Below are 21,722 nucleotides of genomic sequence, written 5' to 3'. Positions count from 1 at the left end.
TGACCAGAAATCATATGGCCTCTATATAGTATTGCAGTTAAGTGAAAAATGAACCTAGTTTCTGATCCCTATAAATACCACTTTTCTTTTTAAACAATGCTTTTATAGCAATCAGATGAACAACTCTTGACACTCATGGTCACAATGATCACAATGGTCTTGTATTTCCCCCTTCCATTTACCCAAGCAGCAAGCTCCCTAGTGAATTCCAAAACAGCATCCCTCCAAGCATTTATCATTGTTGGGCTCTTTTTTTGCTGATCATAAAATGGTGACTCCCGGGAAGCCTGGGTGGCTCAGTGGTTGAGTGCCTGCCTTCAGCCCACGGCCTGATCCTGGAGGCCCTGGATCACATCCCATATCGGGCTCCTTGCATGGAGTCTGCTTCTCCCTCTGCCTGTGTCTCTGCCTCTCTCTGTGAATAAATAAATAAAATCTTTTAAAAAAAATTAAAATGGTGACTCCCACTCTTCTCATGAACTCGACCTTCAGTACCGGTAGTAGACTGGATAATGACCCCACAGATGTCCTTATCCTAATCTCTGGAACCTGTAAATGTTATTTTATATAGCAAAAGAAACTTTGCAGTTAGGATTAAGAAAAGGATTTTGAGATGAGAAAATGATCTCGGTGGGCCTAATTTAATGAGAAGGGTCCTTTATAAGACACAAGCAGATCAATCAGAGAGAGAAAAAGATGATGTTGATAATGGAAGCAGAGATTAAGTGATATTGCCAGGAACCAAAGAGTGCTGGTATTCTTTAGAATCTAAGAAGCAAGAAACCACTAACCTTGACAAAACTTTGATTCTGGTCTGGTCAGGTCCATGTCAGACAAGTCACCTACAAAACTGTAAAAGATTAAATTTTTGTTGTTTCAAATAATTAAGTTTATGGTAATTTCTCATATCTGCAATTGGAAACTACAAGCATTCGTCAAAGATATTGCAGGTTCAATCTCAGACCACTGCAATGAAGTGAATACTGTAATAAAGCAAGTTGAATTAATTTTTTGGTCTCCCAGTACACGTAAAAGTTATATTTCCACTGTACTATAGTCTATTAAGTGCACAATAAATAGCATTAAGTTTAAAATAGCAATGTATATATCTTAATTAAAAAATACATAATTGCTAAAAAATTCTAGCCATCATTTGAGTTTTCAACGACTCATAATCACTGATCACAGGTGATCATAACAAATATAATAATAATGAAAATGTTTGAAATATTGTGAAAATTACCAAAACATGATGCAGGGATACGAAGTGAGCCTTTGTACCTATATAGACTTGATTGACACAGGTTGCCACAAACTTTCATTTGCGGAGAACAATATTTGCCAAGCACAATAAAACAAGGTATACCTGTAATACAAAATTTGTCTGTGTATATATTTATTGAGAAGGGCGAGTGGAATAATTTTAAGGGGAAGAAGCATGACATATCTAAAATTTCTGTGAAGCTGAAGTTGCCATATATCAAAGCTCATGTGTTTCCAGATGTAAATTCAAATTCTCAACAAGTTTTTGCCTTTGATATAAGTGATGTTTATAATAATTTTCTACAGTCTGTAGTCCTGTAGTTCTGCATCCTGCGATCCCACTTGGAGACATGCTACAACAAGATCTTTCTGCTTTCAAATGCCTCTACAGAGGCACTTATCAAAGCTGTGAATATAGTATCTGCTTATCCTGGTTGACTCAAAATCTTTCAAAGGGACGCAGTACGTACTGTGGTAGCTCAATATTCCCCAGGCATTTGTACAGGAGAGAATTCAAGAGGGGCTGAAAGTGGCATTGCTATGTGCAAGTTATAAATAAGCTTAAAAGATACCAGGCTTATGTGGGGATCTTTTTTCAATTTTTCAGAATTAACTTCACAGCAGAAATAGAAGCATTTCTCAAAGTTGAAAGGTGAATGTAAACTATGTGAAATATAATGCAAAATTCAGGAGTTGAGGATACATGGACACAGACAAAAAGTTTTGAGAAAAATAAGTAATTGTAATACTTGGGAAAGGAATGTATTAAATATCAACAAGTAAATGGATTCCTTCTGTTCACAGAATATGGGGCTTCTCTCCATGTCAGAGAAAGGTGCAAATATTTTCCGGTTTCTTTATAACTTTTAAGAAAAGAGAAACTTCCCAGAATAGAGCTTCTTAACAATTTATTTACAGGTATGAAACCGAATAAAGAATCAATTTTTTACCTTGTGAAGGAGCCACTACTGTAGGATATGTCAGATTTCAGTTGAAGTTTTAATAAAAGATATTTTGGCCAGAGCCATGTTAAAAGAATTAACAACACTTATCATAAAGTACAAGTACTAAACATAGATGTATATATTTATTCCAGGCATGCCTATTTATCTACCTTTACAACAGCAAAAAATCTTAATTAACTTCTCTTAAAATGCAATGTTCTGATAAGCAATATCACAAGGCTGGATTTGAATGAATAAATAAACCACCACTAGGATGGGACAGAAACAGGAACGTGTTGGAGAAAGAGATCTAAAGCCCTCAGAAGACCACGGTTCTAGATTTTGTTCCCACTACTAAAGCACCAGGTCTACTTGGATTAATCAACTTTGTTGTATAGTTGCTACTAATCCCCATTCTCAAATCTACTTAATAATTCCTACCTTAGGTTGAAAGACAGAAAAGTTGAAGTATACAAAAGCATACTTAAAAGTATGCTTCTTTTGATTTCAAATACTATATGAATTTTCACATGAAAAAAAAAAGCCCATTTGAAATTACCATTAGAAGAATGTTCCTCCTAGCTCATTCTCAGAAAGGATGAGGAGCACTTCACTTCTAACCCTGTATTTTTCTTCCATAAAACTTCTTTCTTATCAGTGAGAGCTCAGGTGTGGTCGGTAGGTTTTAGCATCATATAAGCCTCCGAATCTGCATCAAATAACACAAATTTAAATAAAAATTGTGTTCCTGGAATGTGTATTAGTTTTCTATAGCTGTCTCACAAATTCTTTCAAATTCACCAGCTTAGAAAAATACGCCCTGAGCCAGGCGTGCAGGTACAGTTAAGCTGGTTCATGCAGGTACAGTTAAGCTGGTTCTTCTCCAGTCGGTCGGTCGGTTGGTCATAGAAGACTGCCATCTGGTCCTAAGCCAGGCCTGCACCTCCTCACTAGACCTCTTCCAAGCTTGTGTGGTTTTTTTTTTTTTAATAAATTTATTTTTTATTGGTGTTCAATTTGCCAACATACAGAATAACACCCAGTGCTCATCCTGTCAAATGCCCCTCTCAGTGCCCGTCACCCATTCACCCCCACCCCCCGCCCTCCTCCCCCTCCACCACCCCCAGTTCATTTCCCAGAGTTAGAAGTCTTTATGTTCTGTGTCCCTTTCTGATATTTCCCACACATTTCTTCTCCCTTCCCTTATATTCCCTTTCACTATTATTTATATTCCCCAAATGAATGAGAACACATAATGTTTGTCCTTCTCCGATTGACTTACTTCACTCACCATAATACCCTCCAGTTCCATCCACGTCGAAGCAAATGGTGGGTATTCATCATTTCTAATGGCTGAGGAATATTCCACTGTATACATAGACCACATCTTCTTTATCCATTCATCTTTCGATGGACACCGAGGCTCCTTCCACAGTTTGACTATTGTGGACATTGCTGCTAGAAACATCGGGGTGCAGGTGTCTCAGCGTTTCATTGCATCTGTATCTTTGGGGTAAATCCCCAGCAGTGCAATTGCTGGGTCGTAGGGCAGGTCTATTTTTAACTCTTTGAGGAACCTCCACACAGTTTTCCAGAGTGGCTGCTCTAGTTCACATTCCCACCAACAGTGCAGGAGGGTTCCCCTTTCTCCACATCCTCTCCAACATTTGTGGTTTCCTGCCTTGTTAATTTTCCCCATTCTCACTGGTGTGAGGTGGTATCTCATTGTGGTTTTGATTTGTATTTCCCTGATGGCAAGTGATGCAGAGCATTTTCTCATGTGCATGTTGGCCATGTCTGTGTCTTCCTCTGTGAGATTTCTCTTCATGTCTTTTGCCCATTTCATGATTGGATTGTTTGTTTCTTTGGTGTTAAGTTTAATAAGTTCTTTATAGATCTTGGAAACTAGCCCTTTATCTGATATGTCATTTGCAAATATCTTCTCCCATTCTGCAGGTTGTCTTTTAGTTTTGTTGACTGTATCCTTTGCTGTGCAAAAGCTTCTTATCTTGATGAAGTCCCAATAGTTCATTTTTGCTTTTGTTTCTTTTGCCTTCGTGGATGTGTCTTGCAAGAAGTTACTGTGGCTGAGTTCAAAAAGGGTGTTGCCTATGTTCTCCTCTAGGATTTTGATGGAATCTTGTCTCACATTTAGAACTTTCATCCATTTTGAGTTTATCTCTGTGTATGGTGCAAGAGAGTGGTCCAGTTTCATTCTTCTGCATGTGGATGTCCAATTTTCCCAGCACCATCTATTGAAGAGACTGTCTTTCTTCCAGTGGATCGTCTTTCCTCCTTTATCGAATATTAGTTGACCATAAAGTTCAGCTTGTGTGGTTGTTGAGAGAATTCACTTCCTTGCATTGGTGGAAGTGAGATCCTCAGGTCCTGAAGTCATCTCTTTTCACAGGACATTCACAAAATGGTCGTTTGCTGTCTTCAGGATGACCAGGACAGTGTCTTTGATGCTTCAGCATCTTTTAAAGGCCATGTCCAATCAGGCAGGCCCATTGAGCAGAACCCTTCTTTTGATTGACTCAACATCAACTGATGTGAGACCTTAATTCCATATGCAGATGCCTTTCCCTTCGCCATGGAATCTAATCAGAGGGCTAACACCATTGTATTCACCTCTCCTGCCTACACTCAAAGGATCGGATTATAGAAGCCACATATGCCAGGAGTCAGGACGCCGTTAGAATTCTGGCTCCCACAATGTATAAATGGAATAAAACTTCAAGCAAAGTGTCCTAACTCTTGTCTGCAAGCACCTCCTAACCTTGTCCTATTTCTAATCAGATTATTGTTTTGAAGATTCCCTTCCCCATAATGTAGACATTCTAGAGTTACAACTGCTAGTACTGCGTTTCACTCTCCTTCAAATCAGCATTTCTCAACTTTCTTTTTTTCATAATCACTCCCATGGATCCATTTTAGACATTTCTTTTTTCCAATAATCCCACATGAAAATTTAATACCATAGATCATACATATACATTTGTTTACATGTTCTATATATTCCTGTGCTTTATATATAACAAAGAGGAAGACTTTGCTCAGGAACTGGTTTTTGCTCCCTTGGGTGCAATATCGCCCCTGCTGAGAACGAGCACTCTAAGAAAAAGTTCTTGATTCTCTTTGTTACTCAGCTTTGGATACAGCGCCAAAACCAATTTAATACTGCATAATTCATAGAAATGGATGAATGCATGCGTGCTTATGAAGCAAGCCCTTAACCTAGAGGCTAGCTATAGAATTTGTGAAAAGTGTTCGTTTCCTTTGGTATCATTTCTTCTTTGACTTTGATTGAATTTGGTGCCCGAGTTTGAAGTACATCATTTGTGGCAAATATCTGTCTGTACACAGGGATGGACAGAGGCAGGAACTAAAATTTAGAATAGCCATTGATTTCTGGGTATTAACAACTGAACACATGGCTGTATAGAATGTAGTGATATCAGTGGACCATAATTATTCATGCATCTCAATTATTCATAGTCTCCCTTACTCCCAGAGTATGGATAATCACTATGTCTTCCTTATGTGAAACACTGATTAAAAATAATAACTCAACTAGTGCTTGAAAACAATTAGGATAATTATAAAAATATTTTTTAATCATCTTGTCATTTTCTTTACTCGACTCTTTGGCATAGATAGTTAACTGCTATAAAAATGTCACATGAATTAAGAACAAGACTTGAAAATACTTGAGAGTATTCATGGAATGCACTGGATGGAGGAGCAAAGGCTGAATGACAGAAAGCACTACTGTCAAGCTGGTGGAGACACTATGTTACATTGTGTTACACCGAGCAACACAATACAAGCTCCTCTCAGGTATACCTGTCTGGGTACACAGTGTATAGGATGTCCCTAATGTCGGGAGATATGAACGCAGCTCCATCGTGCCATCAAGCATGAGGTTGATGTAGAAAAAAAAATATTATCTGTTTCCACACTTCACAGCCACCCCACAAAAATGAATTCTTAGTGCAAGAAACAGTAGGGAGTGTGAACACATACTAGATGGCCATAGTAACCCAGAGTGAAATGTCTGTATCTGTTTTACCATGAATGTTTTGGTTTCCCGCACAGCGACTGAAGCATAGTATATAGCATTCTTTCCCTCCAATTCCTTCTTTCAAGAAACGTTCACTGATTGTCTACTATGTGGTAGGAGCAATTTTAGGTATTTGATACAAATGGTGAATAACCTTGAAGTGTTTAGAATCCAGCACAACACTTCTAGAAATGTGATGTGTATCACCTGCAAAGCTCGTTAAAACATAGATTCCTGGATCCTACCCCGAGAGAATCCTTTCAAATAAGTTTGAAGACGATTCCACATGTCTAGAGGGAAGCCAGAGCTTATGTGGCTGGTCTACAAACCGCACTTACCTGAGAGGTGATCAGTGATATAACATAATGCATTTTGCAAAAAAAAAAAAGAAAAAAAAAAAGAAAAAGAAAATGTATTTTGAGCGACAAGTTTATTCTTTGATTCATTCTGGACATGCTTCTTCCTTCTACTCAGATCCCTCACTATTCTATTATTTCTGCTACCTTCCCTCCTTCACAATTGCCTCTGGGGTGTTTATTTTCATACTTCTGAGTTCTAGGATGGTTTTTCAAAAAACAAAACAAAACATGAGATCTCTTCTTAATAGTAATATCCTTTCGCTGACAGCTTTTTAAATACTTTGTTCTCGTTACTACATTTATAACCAAACAAAAAAAGAAGTATGTTATAAGAAAATGTTTGAGGGTAAATAATGCAAGCCAGAGTTCTGGAGAGAGCAAAATTTAGTCAGAAGAAGAATTCCTTATCTTCCAAATATGTGAATTGAAGCAACCTTACCTAGGCAGTAAACAGAGCTTAATGTTGTAAATAAGCAAAACTTACACCCAAAATAATCACCATATTGGTATACTTAATCATTCTTGTAATATATGCTATCTAGGCATGCGTGCAAAGTGGGATATTTGTAATGATAAAGCTAATCCTGTATTTTTCCCCTTCTTGAATCAATGTTACTTCTTTAAGATCTATAAATAACAGCAAAGCAATAGGTTTTTTAATAACATGCACAATTTAATATTCCTCTCTTACCCATACATTAAAGAGACAAACATTCTTACATAATATACTTAAGTAATTAGGATTCCTCTTCTGAGCTCTAGTCAATGGTAGTAGAAACATTTTTCAGTATATATGTTATCTGTGTCTGTGTCTAAGCAAGAGGAAAAGAGTGATGAGAGAAAGTGAAGAGGAGAGCAGGAGCATAGAGGAAAGAAAGAAGAGGAAACTGAAAACAACACCATGAGTTTCATCCATAAAAATAGCAAGTCTCCATTCAGTAAGTCAGAATTAATTGTATGATCAATTCACTCCTTTCATTTAAAATGCCCGAGGACACTTGCTTGTTACGTACTCATGATAAATATATTTTTTAAGGTTTGAGCTCTTCATACAGAAAATGTTTATTGGAAAAAAGTTCTTTTTGTTGATACATATATTTATCCTTTTAAAAAATATACTTTATTTATTTATTTATTTTGAAAGAGAGAGAGTGTCCACATGGAGGTGGGTACGGAGAGGGACAAAAACAGGAGAGAATTTAAAGCTGACTCCATGCCAAGCACAGAGCACCTCCCCAGACTGGGCTCCAGCTGGATCTGACCCTGAGACCCTGAGACCATGATCTGAGCTGAAACCAAGAGTGGGCTAGGGTGGTTAAATAGCCTGTGCCACCCAGGCACCCCAATACGTGTATTTATGAATTACTTAGAACTTACGGTCAATGGCCACTAATGAATGAGAAATAAAATGTGTAATTAATGGATTTTCAGGATAGGAGTTAGTGAGTAAACTGTAATGATGATTTTGCCTCCTGCATTTCTACTGAACAGATTACATAATGTATTCTGATTACCGTAGTGAGTAGTGATGAGAATTTTTTTTCTTGTCATGAGGATTTTTTTTTGTGATGAGGATTTTTAAAAATATTTATGTCACAATGAATCTATCATGAATTTAAATTAGCACTGAGCAGGTTTTTGTAGTAGCGAAATACTAAAATATTGGTTTCTTTCTAAAGATTGCATGTGCACACAGATGCAATGCTTTGAAATTGTCAGTTTCCTTTTTTTTTTTTTAGCACAAATCCCTAAGTTTAAAGTTAATTGCTACTATTGCTTCACATTCGTAGAGCACTGAGAAAGTCAAGAAATTCACAGAGCCCTGGACAGTGACTTCAAATCTTCAAAACCTCAGTGTGAATATGATAAGAAATAATAACCCATTGTATAGCCCTTCATTAAGTGTTTATTTGTCTTAAAAAATCAAAATTGTTCATTCTCTGTACAGATGGAAAGGAAACTACTAAGCCATGAAATTCAGTTGGAATTGAATGCAGCAGTGTATGGATGAGCACATGTCTCAACTTCAACCATAAAACATGCATTAGCTATTTCTGATGCTTGGGCCTCTCTCTTTTATCTCATTTGGCCAAGTATACCAAAAAAAACAAAAATATAAAAACAAAAAACATTAACACAAAAGGTATCATTGTTTAGTCTCTCAAAGAATTTGTCAGACAGAAATATTTCTAATTTATAGAGCACCTTGTTTAGACCAGAATGCTCAACTATTACTGTGCACCCATACCATTTGGGAATTTTGTTAAAACGTAGCCTCTAATTCAGTAGTTTGACGTAGGTCTAGGAATTCTGCATTTCTTTTCTTTTTGTAAAGATTGTATTTACTTATTTATTTTAGAGAGAAAGAACGTTCATGAGAGAGGAGTGGGGAGGGGTAAAGGGAAAAGGAGAGAATCTCAAGCAAACTCCATGCTCAGCCTGAGATGGGGCTCTATCTCAAGACCCTAAGGGCATGACCGGAGCCAAAATCAAGAGTTGGACACTTATCAACCGAGTCACCCAGGCACCCCAGGAATTCTGCATTTATAACAAGCTTAAAGTCATGCTGACATACTAGTTTTCCTAAGGGTGAGATATATATGAGAACTTCCTTGGGTCAAGCAATGCTCCACTACTAAATTTTGGAGGCCACTTGAGGGTTTCCAGAAACTTCCTGGGAATGAATGTATTGGTGTGGGATTTTCAGATGTGAAAATAAAAACTCTGAGACTTTATTTGAAATAATATTTCAATCTTTTTTCTAGTCATAAAAAGAATTTCCTACAATGCACACATACAACCATGAATGCTTACATACACGTGTGTAAGCATACATGCAGACAACCAACCAAACCCAACCACTTACATAATATTATATTCAAAACCAATGCTTACAATACCTAGTCAACAACCTCTGTTCTATCATTTATAATTATGGTCCAAAATAATGGAAATATTTGAGGCAGGGAATTTTTAAAACCTGTTGATGGTAACTTACTATTATTTCTTCTCTTTTTACTAGTTGTAGATTCAATACATGAAAGGCTAAGCCATAATTATTTGAAAAGAGGAAAACATTGTAACTCTATATATGATAAAAAAGGGAGGCTGAAGTGGATTCAGAAGAGATGGGGTCTACTTTTTGTCTGTAATATTCCAGAGAAGAGAAGACCTGCATGATTTATCAAATAGTGGTCATATCAACCCCCTAGATTGACAGCAAGGCCTAGAAAATTATCATTTACTCAGCAGGATATGAAGCCAGACTTACCTCTAGAAGCCGGGGTAGTGAGTTCTGAGTTTGCTCCCCAAACTACCAATATAGGACTAAATTCAAGATTCCCTATATCCTACACCATATCTTTCAGTGAACCTGAGCTCTTGAATTATGGACACTAGACCTATTATTCCATTTTAACCATCATCTGATACTGATTTCCAACTTGTAAAAGCCAAGAAAAATTATATTTTTCTTGAAGTATAATTCACATTCAGTGTCAGTAGTTTAAGGTGTACAGTATAATTATTAAAATGATAAATACATGTCTTTTTAATAGGCATCCTTGAACTTTCAACACATGGTTGGGAAAAAAATCAACATGAAAAGTAGCAACAAGCAGCAATAGGTAACAAGGGAAAATATACTTGGAGTTTGGAAGCAAATCAGTTTATTATATAAAAGTAATTGCAGGGATGCTTCAATTTGGTATTGTGAAGTCATATTATTTTTACAAATGCTTTTATGATCCAAAGGGTGCTTTGAATAGCCAAGCAAAAAATATTTATATACAAATGAATCAGAGGTCAACTAAAAATTAACTTGGAAAATACCATAAAATCAAACAAATTTAGGAAGTGCACAGAAAACAATGTGTATAATTTATGTATCTATTTTGGAGCATCAAATTATACGTGAAATGAAAAATCCTCTACATGTTGGTGAGCTGAAGAGCAGCGAAGTCTCCTAAATATGTACATGGTGTCTGAGGTTGAAACATTACATGGTTCTAAAAAGTGTTTTCAAGTTAGTTCTAATCACATTTTCTAGATGTGATTCAAGAGAGTAAAAATTCTGAGTCTGGTTTAGAGTCATACACAGGGGTAAAATAAAAATGTCACAGAACAAGTAAAATATATTCAAGTTTCCCAGGAGGAAAAAGAAATAGCCTCACCTGGGGAGAGGCCTGACTGCTCCCGAGAAATGTTACATAACACAGTATCCACAGAAGAACTGCAGAGATGATTTATGAAGCCTGAGGGAGATACAAAGTACACTGGAACATAAATATATGAGCAGGTGGGAAATAGTCTGGAATATGAAAATAGATGAGGGTGAATGGGAGAAGGCCTTTCATTATGTATCACCAGTTAGAATTTAATGGAAATCCAATACAGAATCTTCTTTAGATGGAACAGTAAAATTTAAAAAACAGAACCTAAGACAAATAGAAAATAACCATTCATGTTAAGAGGCAGAAGACTCCCAAGAAGGCATTGCTAGTGAATAGCTTCAGATTTTATTTTACGGTCATTAGTACATAAAGATCTGTAATTAGAAGAAGAGACAGGTAAGTCAATAGCAAGATGTCATGTTTAATTTAGAGCTTTGACATTACAAAGCCTTAGTCCAACTTTGGGCTGCTTCCCAGGGAATGGTTTTAGTTCTGCAAATACAATGCTTCTGCATTTGGTATAATATGTGACAATTTTTCAAAAATAAAGGAACGCTACTGCTGCCACTGAATGGCTTAGGATAGAATGATTTCACTTGTTTTATTTTTAAACTAGGTGAATAAATATCACTCAAACATACTTCAAATGGCAGACATCACTGTATTTGGAAAATACGAAAGGATCTCCTGGAGAATCTGACTAGTGGGTCCATACAGAATATGTGCCTCGGCTAATTAATGGATATGATCATGTAACATGAAGCACCATGCATTACTCTGAGGAAATGGACATTTCTAAAATGTTCTAAATTCTTCTAATGGCTTCAATATACTTTATTATTTTTTTTATTTCTTACATTGATTCTTCAGGGCGATTTTTTTTTAGTCCCATAGGGTTTCTTTATTTCTACGCACATTCATTTCTACTCTGTTTAATAAATTATTTTGATCATTTTCGCATATCTGTTAACATTTTCGGAGATGGCATATCTGGTGTTCAGAACTTTTTTTTTTTTTTACTGGACTTCAATTTGCCAACATATAGCATAACACCCAGTGCTCATCCCATCATCAGGGCGATTTAAAAGAACACAGACACTTAGAAACTTACTCTACATTTCCCTAAGCCCACATGCCTCTTCTAAAGCTGCTCTTAAAAACAATTAGACTGTTATATAGGGTGTCAGTATCCAGTTAAATTGAATTCGGCTATGATATTCCATTGTTCCAGAGGCAAAACTGCTTGACATACAGTCAAGTAGAATTGCTCAATTGTTCCTGAAGAAGAAACTGACCCATAATATCATATTAGTGCTGATAAGATTTCTCCCATAAAGATGTATAGCAGATGCACATTGCTAAACATTGTTATTGCTCTTAATAAATTTTAGATCTGTAGCCTTTTTGCTTAAAGATCTTATTTATACATTTGAGAGGGAAAGAGTGGGCAAGAGCACAAGTATAGGGAGAGGCAGAGGGAGAGGGAGAAAAAGACTCCCAGCTGAGCGGGGAGCTGGACACAGGCTCCATGAGGGCCCCATCCCCAGGATCCAGAGATCACAACCTGAGCCAACATGAGATGCTCAACCAACTGAGCCCCCCATGCACCTCAGTTCTGTTGCTTTTTGAGAAGAGACAGATCTGGATATCAGGAAGGCTTACCACCACCCCCCCTTCTCCACCACAAAAAATTTTGAGGAACTGAGCAGAAAGTAGGCTCAGCTGGTCCCAGTTAGTTCAGTGGCACAGGCTGTTTCTAGCTGCTAACTCTAGAGGCTCTTTGTCAAAATCTCCCTCCTCTACCAGGGAGCTTCTACCGTTAGGTAGTCACACGGAAGTTTCTCATCCACTGTTTGCATAAATATGGTGACAATTACAGGGAAGGATTCCTCTTAGCCTAAAAGTGAGCTTTAATGCAGGCAGTCCACCTATGTCTGGAATAAGCTATGCAATGATAAGTTTGGTAAATTAGGCACTTCATTACCTCCCTGCTAGTAAAGTTTTTCCCAGCAAATCTTATTTTATATCTGCACATATGGTTTTTGTGGTGAGTTTTAGTCCATTTGGGATGCTGTAACTAAAAATACCAAAGACTAAGTGGCTTAAAAAACAAATATTTATTTCTCACAGTTTCGGAGATTGGAAAGTCCAAGATACAGTCATTAACAGAGCCATGGTCTGGTGATAAACCTGCTTCCAGATTCATAGACAGCCATCTTCCTGCTGTGTCCTCACATGGAAAAAAAATGAGAGAGCTCTCTGCAGTTTATTTTTAAGGGCACTAATTCCATTCAGGATGGCTTCATCCTCATCACCTACACCCCCCCCCAAAGGTTCCTAATTCCATCATTTTAGAGGTTAGGATTTCAACACCAGAAATTTGGGAGAACACAAACATTCAGTCCATAACGTGTGTATCTATGACTCCAACATAGGATTGGTATTGACCATACAAGGATACACTCCAGTTGTATCAATGCTATTGGATTTTAAAAGGGTATATATCTAAGCCCCACACACCACACCATAGAGGAAGATATCCGTTCTAGGGGCAGTAGCAGGTTATAGGGAATTCTGGTGGCCAAGTTCTGCAAATATTCAAGTGGGTATGATAGCTATGATGTGCCCCCAGCTCAGCATCTTCCAAAAGGGCCACTGAGAAAATTGTTCCAAACCCTACAGAGAGCAGCATAGGTATGATGGCTGCTAGCTCCATACCTAGAGCAGTAGGGCAGCAATAGGATGTGTTAACACAGATTCTAACTTTATAAAAGTTTGCTATAGACCTAAGGGGGATAAAACAGCAGCAGAACAGTCAGTTACCAAAACCCCCAAATAAGAGGCAATTTGAAAGAGCATAAGAAACTTAAAGCAAATAAAGTCCCTAAAACATGTAGATTGTAAGGTTGTATTTGCTATCAAAGGAAAACCCTGTGTAGTAAGACTAGTAGCAGAAAAAAAGGAGGCCAGACAATTTAGAGCTTGGAAAAATCCTGCAAGAATATATGCACTTTATGGCTGCTGGTTGGGGGAATGATAAGATCAAAGGGACCAACAAAGCTCACAGCTAGGAGCATTCAGTGCACAACCAAGCAGATGGCCTGATGCAAAAATTCAGAATGCATTTGGCTGTTTTTCTGGAGCAAAAAGTAAATAAGTTGATTCCCAGACTTTAGAGAATTAACAGGATAGATGAGGCAGAGACAAGAACCAGGTCAGGGAACAGAGGGGAGGGGAGGATGCTCAAAATATTCCTGAACTACCTAGATATTGGGAATACATGGCTCTTAATTTATTATGTATGGACAGTCCTTGTTTTCACTTTGTTAGGCTGTAAAATTATATAAATATTCTAGGTGCAAGATTGCATAGACATGTTGCTTGGCTACAATCATTACCTGGTCTGTTTTTGGCTGCTATGAAAGTTGGAAAATTTATGAAAGATAGTGGTCTGTACTCATAAAGCTTGCTAATACTGACAGTCATGATAATGTTTCATTCCAGAAGAAGAAACTGTATAATGGCCTCATAATGGGTTGAACTATATCCCATGCAAATTCATACATTGAAGTTCTAACCCCCAGTACCTCAGAATGGAATCTTACTTGCAGGTGGAGTCTTTCAGAGGTAATCAAGTTACAATGAGATAATTAGGGAGAGCCAAATGCAATATGACTGGTGTCATTGTAAAAAGGGGAATTTTGGACACAGGGATACCTGGGGGGACACCATGTGAAGATGGATGTATAATGCTCTGCAAGTCAGGGAGCATCAGAGATTGCCACCGACTCACCAGAAGCCAGAGGAGAAGCATGGGACCTATACTTCCTCACAACTTTCAAAAAAAATTAACCCTACCAATACCTGGCTACTGGACATCTAGCTTCCAGAACTCTGAGAATATAAATTTTTCTTGTTTAAACCAGCCAGCATGTGGTATTTTGGTATGGCAGCTCTAGTAAACTAATTTAGGTCTTCATAGGCAAAGTTCACTACAGAAGAAAGTTCTGTGCAATGCTATCTTCAACTCCAGAGCCCAGTCTGGCCAGTGAAAGTCCTACTGAGGACTAACAGAGCTTCGACAGGAAAGTGGCCACCGTTGCTCCTTTACGACTGCAAATCAGAACGATGTTGCTGCCATGGCTGGAGCTCGCTATGTAGCCATGGACATTGCTACTGCTTTGGCTCTTGTATGACTTACTCTGCAAAGAAAAGCAAAATCATTTTGCTTTGAACCAATATGGCCTGTTAGAGAAGTTTACTTTCCTGACCTCATCAGGATACATCATAACATTAGATAAACCTAAGTACAATACGATGTGCAGGGGAATGTTCAGGCAATCTGCTACAGCGACATCTACACTTGGAAAGATACTGATGCTTTTTTCTAACATAAACATAAAAAGAAATAAGTGTAGGTACTTCTTTACCTAAAAAGGAGTACCCCACAAAATTCAATTTTACTTTTATAAGCATTCAGTTCTGAATGTTTCATAGTTTCCTTTGTTTTCTTCCTTAACCCAGGAGTTAATTTGAGGTCCATCAACTCAATTCAAATCGTTTGGGGATCTTCTAGATTCTTCAATTGGCACTGTTTACTAATTTCATCCAGTGTGGTTGGAGAACATAGTCTGTATGACTTCAATCATCTGAAATTTGCTAGGGAGAACTTTATAAATGTCAATTAGGTTCAATGGACTGATAGTGTTCATATTTTTTATAGTTTGTGTTGTGCATTATATCTTTTCCATTTTCTCATTTTCTACTCACTTATGTCCCTATATTTGAAATTCATCTTTTGTAATTGGCATACAGCTTCATTTATCTTAAAATATCTTTTTTTCACCTTCATTTTTAAGTATATGTTCACGGGCTAAAGAATTATGCATTGATACCTATTGTTTTTATTTTCTACTTCAGTTCTTTAAAGTTTCTGTCCAGAGGCACGTGGGTGGCTCAGGCGGTTAAGCATCTGCCTTCCACTCAGGTCATGATCCCAGGGTCCTGGGATCGAGCCCTGCATCGGGCTCTCTGCTGCTTCAACTACTTGTACTTTCTCGCTCTCTCCTTTTTCTATCAAGTAAATAAATAACATCATGAAAGAAAAAAAGAAAGAAAGAAAGAAGAAGAAAAGGAAAGAAAGAAAGAAGAAAGAAGGAAAGAAAGAAAGAAAGAAAAAAAGAAAGAAAGAAAGAAAGAAAGAAAGGAAGGAAGGAAGAAAGAAAGGGAAAGAAAAAAAGTTTCTGTCCATTGTAAGTCAGCTATTACTCTTTGTTTTGGAACTCCTGTGATATCTTTTTATCTGGGTTATTTTTGAGATTTCTTTTAATCTATGGTTTTTAGCAATTGAAGCAAAGTGTGATTTGGTAAGATTTTCTTTCTAATTAATCTATTTTGTGTTTTCTGAGCTTCCTAGATCTGCTTCTGAGCAATTATTGCCTCCTTGTTACTGGGCCCTGCTTGATATAAGTCATCTCACTGAAAGAAAAGTCATGACTCAAACATTCTCATTCTGTAACAGGTTTTTCAGAAATAAATTTCCATCAAGTGAGGCAAATTTTCCATAGTCCCATTGTGAAATGGAAATTATAACTCCAATGAAGGGCAAACCTTCTATCAAGAATATAAACAGCTTTTCCAATTAGACACTGGGAAGGCCTTTGCACAATAACGATAATTTCTAAAAATAGATTTAAGTACATATTTCTTACAATGCCTGACATCTAAATTGAAAGCACGCTTAAATAATAAAACAGCCCACCTCTAAAGTGGTGATAAAACTAGTAGAATACTATAACAATTCATCCTAAAGATGATAAATTGTTGATACCCCAATCTATTAAGTGCATTTTATTCTAATACTCTTCCTAAAGATAGGATAGAATTATTCAACATTGGCTCTATTGACATTTGGGGTCAGATCATTGTTTCTTTGGGGAACAATTATGGGCATTGTAGTATGATTAGTAGCATTTCTAGCCTCTAGGTACCAGGTACCAATAGCATCCACTTCCACTGCCAGTTATGATAATTAAAAATGTCTCCAGACATTGTCGCATGTTCCCTGCAGGGAAAATAACCTCCAATTGAGAACCACTCTTAAAGAGTAAACCTTCCTTAAAGTAGATCTTGGTTCAGGGTTTTTTGGAGGAGAGGGTAGAGGTGTTACTAATGGCCTATATAGATAGGAGTATTGGTCTATTCAGGTCTGAATAGCTAAAGGCTTGCTACCTTCCAGAAAAATGTACAACAACTTATTAATAAATTTGATCTTCATATATCACTTATAAATGTCTAAGTGAAGTGACATATCTAGAGAGAACCATCTGGATTCACAATGTCAGGCATATTAGTCATCATCTATTCTACAGCCCACTAAATCCATGTTGTAAACCATCATAATAATGGAACCACCAAAAAGGATGAGAATGGCCAGTTAGAACCTTTTCTGACTTATGTATTGCCATAGGGTCAGCCTTTTCAATGATCACTTCTATAGGACCATCTGGTCCCATTCTAGTCAGTTATTAAAGTAACGCATGGCAATGCAGACTTAGCTGACTTCTCACACATCCAAAAGCCAGGGAGAAAAGGATTGTGAGAGGAAACAGTTTAGTACCAAAGTGATCCTTGTACTTTTATAGTGCCTTTTTTGATCTCAGCAAATGGATAGATGATAGATAGATAGATAGATAGATAGATAGATAGATAGATAGATGATAGATAACATTGCTCAGATGAGGGACACCTGATGAGCATGAACACTGACAGAGACTTTACTTCAGGTGATTCCACAGCCACTGTACTCTGCCTCACGGTGACAAAAAGATAATTATTGGGGTATCTATGGAACTTATCACTCCAGAAAAGGGAATAAGAACAACTGTCCATCTCATCCATGAGAGCGCATGGCATTCAATCTTGGAAAGCATTAAGAGACCAGTGAAAGATGGTAAATATCTTTCTCCTTTTTTAACAGATAGGGACAAACTGTTACAATCAACCTCTGATGATTTTCCCAGGCAGTAGCTCATAAAGTAACTTCTTCACAATTTTGAATATGTCACTTCCCATCTAATCCAGTTATACAAATCCTTATTTATTCTCACGACCCAGAAAATGTCTTAATGTTCTCTATGACTGAAGTGAAACAGAGATAAAGGGGGTAAAATGAAATAGTTCCATAAGCACTGGGAGGGGTGGATCTGGAGTATCTTGGAGGCCAATTTCCTCCCTTCTTTTGGTAGTAAAGAGATGACTCAGTAGGTTTGAGTTGGCACAACACAAGAATGGGTTAATACCAGAACTGCTGTTGGACATTTCTTCTTTCATCAGGCCTCCTTTTGAGCCAGAAAACTTCTATTTTTACATGTTCATATAACGGTTTCTTACCAGTTGACCAAAAAAATCTGTAATTAATATAGGGGGGCATCTCTACTGAAAAGTTGGCTGTGGTGGATAAAGTCCATCTATACTCAACCTAAACTTGAGCTCAGGACTAAACTTTTGAGATCATGATGTTCTTCTACTTAAATTTCTACTTAAACTCCATGCATGTAAATTTTCCCCAATAAACTTTCTTTTATGCCCACCCTATATGTAAATTCGTGGTATCTGTCCATAACCCTTTAATATCATAATTTTACTCTAGAACATCCTATAATGCTTATAATTATTATAAATTTTTATATTAAAAAGAAATATTTACTATGCTAACATTATTTTAAATAGTATGTTGGAACTCTAAAATAACATTAATGTATTCAATGAAACTTTAAAATCTCTTATATAACTACATGTATAGTAATGAAAATATATTTCATGACATTTTTATTAAATCTCAGATGCTCATGGACTTTAATACTAGCATTATCATTATATCCATTTTGCTGTAGAGAAAAAGTAAAATTGATTTGATAATATATTCTTGATAATTAAGACTATGCACACTAAAGAAAATAAAAAATGAACTGTCAACCAATCTTGTCTTAAAATTCAAATCCAGATTCTTTTTTCCCCAAAATTATTTCTGACACTAATGTAATTTATTTTGTGTTCAAAACATTTCAAAGTTTATTTTTTTTCCTTAACAAGCAAAGTATTGCTAACAGAATGTAATGAGCTTTAATAAAATTTCCATATGTAGCCTGGTCTATGGCAGGGCCAGTAAGGGACCTCAATTTCTCTTCCAATGGGACTGTGTTTTCCCTGTCCTGAGGAGTCTGCACCTCCCTGACCAGACATGGAAGAAAAAAGAGCAAAGCTTGGAGAGGCTGCAGAGAGAAGACAAAAGGAGTCTGCATCTAAGGACATTTTGGATGTTTGGTCTGTGGAAGTAGAAAAAGAAAAAGAAAAAATTAGAAAACCAAATTGCTGCATCTGGGCACCCATCAGAAAATGGACTTAGGTGGACAGTTTCTTAAGCATAACGTGAGTGGAAAATCCTACTGCCAATAACTAATATCTGATACTAAGCGAATGGTCCTCAGTTTAATTTCTTCTCTTTGAATAAATGAAGATTCAGACTTTGTAATGTTAATGTCAATAAATCCAGTCAGGGCTTTGTCAATATTGATATATTGAAAATGCTTTTGATTTTCAAGCTGAGAAAATGGACAGACCTTTCATTAAGTATTTATTTTCCTGCATTTGCTCTTCTGTAGGTACTAGATGACTTGCCATTTTTTAGTAGTTAAAACATGGACCTAAAAAGTGAATATAAATATATTGTGTGTAAAACGTCTGCATACATCTCAAACATCTAAGTTTGCCTTTCTATTTTCTCTCCTTTATAAAATGACCTAACAATCTTATATTTTTCTGCTTAGCCTTGTATTTATTTTTATTTCATTATCTATGAAGATAATGTTTAAACTTATGGACTTCATGCATTTAAACTTATCAGGAAAAATCTTGAAAAATCATTTGAAGTGCTTATGCAAAAGAACATTGTAAATTTTTATAACATATTAAGTAATGAATATTTGTGGAAAACGTTTAATTTTCCTAATTTGTTTTCTATTTTTATGGCTTATAAAATTAACAGTGTTTTACATTGCAATAAAGTGGGGGGGGGGGTTGCTTGCTGAAAAAATCCATACATATTTTTATAGTGAAAGCTACATAGTATCAATTCTTGGATATGACACCAATGGATGTGATGTGGTAAGAAGCCTTACAAAGGGTATATATTACGTAACTTCATTTACATGAACTTTTAGAATGGACACAAATTTCTGCACAGTGGCTGTCACTTGGAAGCTGGAATTTGTATTGATTTAGAAAGGGTATGAGGATACTTTCTGGAACAATAATAATATTTTATACTTTAATAGGATTTGGTTACACAGGTGAAATCCTTTGTCTAAAGTTAGATGAAGTACACTTAAGGGTTTTGCATTTTATTCTATTTTCAAAAAATAAAAAGAAATATTGAAATAAAATTAACAAGAATGCTGAGAGCATTTAGGAAGAAGTTTGCTGATGTCTGCAATTTACCTTGAAATGCATCCAAAAGAAGATGAACTGATAGATGGGCATTTAATGGTAGAATGGAAGTAGTGGGTATATAGGTGTTCACCAGAAAATTATTTTAACTCTGCTATATTTTTGAAAAATTTTTAATCAAATGTTGGAAAAAAATGAAATAAGATAAAGCAAACATTTGAATTACCAGATAAACACAAAACTTATTGAAAATTAAGAATAATATATAGGGACAGTATTTGGTTGAGCATTCCACTCTTGGTTTCAGCTCAGGTTTTGATCTCAGGATCCTGAGATAGAGCTTCAAGTTGGGCTCTGTGCTCAGCACAGTGTCTGCTTGGGTTTCTCTTTCCCTCTCACTCTGTCCTTCCCCCCTGCTTTCTCTCCCTCTATCAAAAACTTAGTAAATCTTTTTCTTTAAGTATTAATATAGAATTGGGGCGCGTGGGTGGCTCAGTCAATTAGTGTCAGACTCTCAATTTTGGCTCAGGTCATGATCTCAGGGCTTTGAGATCTAGCCCCCCATGGGACTTGGTGCTTAGTGGGGGGTGTTCTTGAGATTCTTTCCCTCTGCCCTTATCCCTGTTCCCACTCTCTAGCTTTCAATAAATAAATACATCTTTTAAAAAAGAATACTATATAACTAACAAGAGAACCACTCCGACCACATAGCTGCAGAGAATATTGCCAATGCCTTGTAAAATAAAGACTGAATCTATACACAGTGGGGAAACTATTATTAGGATGAGAAAAACTTAAGTTGCAAAGATTGAAGATTTGTAGGGTGTATCGGATTTTCCCCTCTTAGGATTATTCTCAAAAGTAACATAAAAGAAGTGATTATTTAAAGTAATATACTCTGTAGAATACTAATGTAAAAAAATATGTAAAATCTAAAGAGAAACAGAGCAAATGGAATATTAAATTATTTTCTAAAAATTAGACTTGCCCCTAATCTGATTCTCTTCAGAAGGTCGTAAACTCCTCGTTACAGAAATATTCAGCATATCTATGAAATTTTTCAGCAGTATAGTGAAACTAGTAGGCCAGCACAGTGTGTAACATTCTTAAGTTCCCAACTTGTAAAACTTCTTATTATGGCTCATGGTAATTCTATTCTTTAAAATGATCATGTCTTATTATTTAGCAGCTAAATTTTCCATTTCAAAAAATAATTAAAGTAGCTTGTATAAATATCCTTCTTACAAATCTCTTTATCCCTCCACTAAATTAAACTTAGCTGTAAAAGTAACCAATTTTCATATCTCTTATTTCAATCTCCAATATGTCTCCAAAATGTTCATTTGGGACGATAGAGTACATCCTAACTTCAATTTAAATTGTAACTGGAGCTTTCCACCACTGTGCTTATTCTCTTTCTAGTTCTTTATAAGTCAGCATATCTTTATTCAATTCTAACTTCTTTATGTATATT

General features: G+C 36.4%; 1 pseudogene; it reads left to right on the top strand.

Annotated features, from left to right (window-relative positions):
* The first annotated feature begins 18,992 nt into the window (after positions 1-18,992).
* LOC129498392 (small VCP/p97-interacting protein-like) lies at positions 18,993-19,224 on the top strand (annotated as a pseudogene).
* Positions 19,225-21,722: the final 2,498 nt, after the last annotated feature.

The sequence above is a fragment of the Nyctereutes procyonoides genome, unplaced genomic scaffold (genome assembly GCF_905146905.1).
Source record: "Nyctereutes procyonoides isolate TBG_1078 unplaced genomic scaffold, NYPRO_anot_genome, whole genome shotgun sequence".
Classification (NCBI taxonomy): domain Eukaryota; kingdom Metazoa; phylum Chordata; class Mammalia; order Carnivora; family Canidae; genus Nyctereutes; species Nyctereutes procyonoides.
Note: the sequence above shows the minus strand (reverse complement) of the source record. Positions and strands in the feature narration are given on the sequence as shown.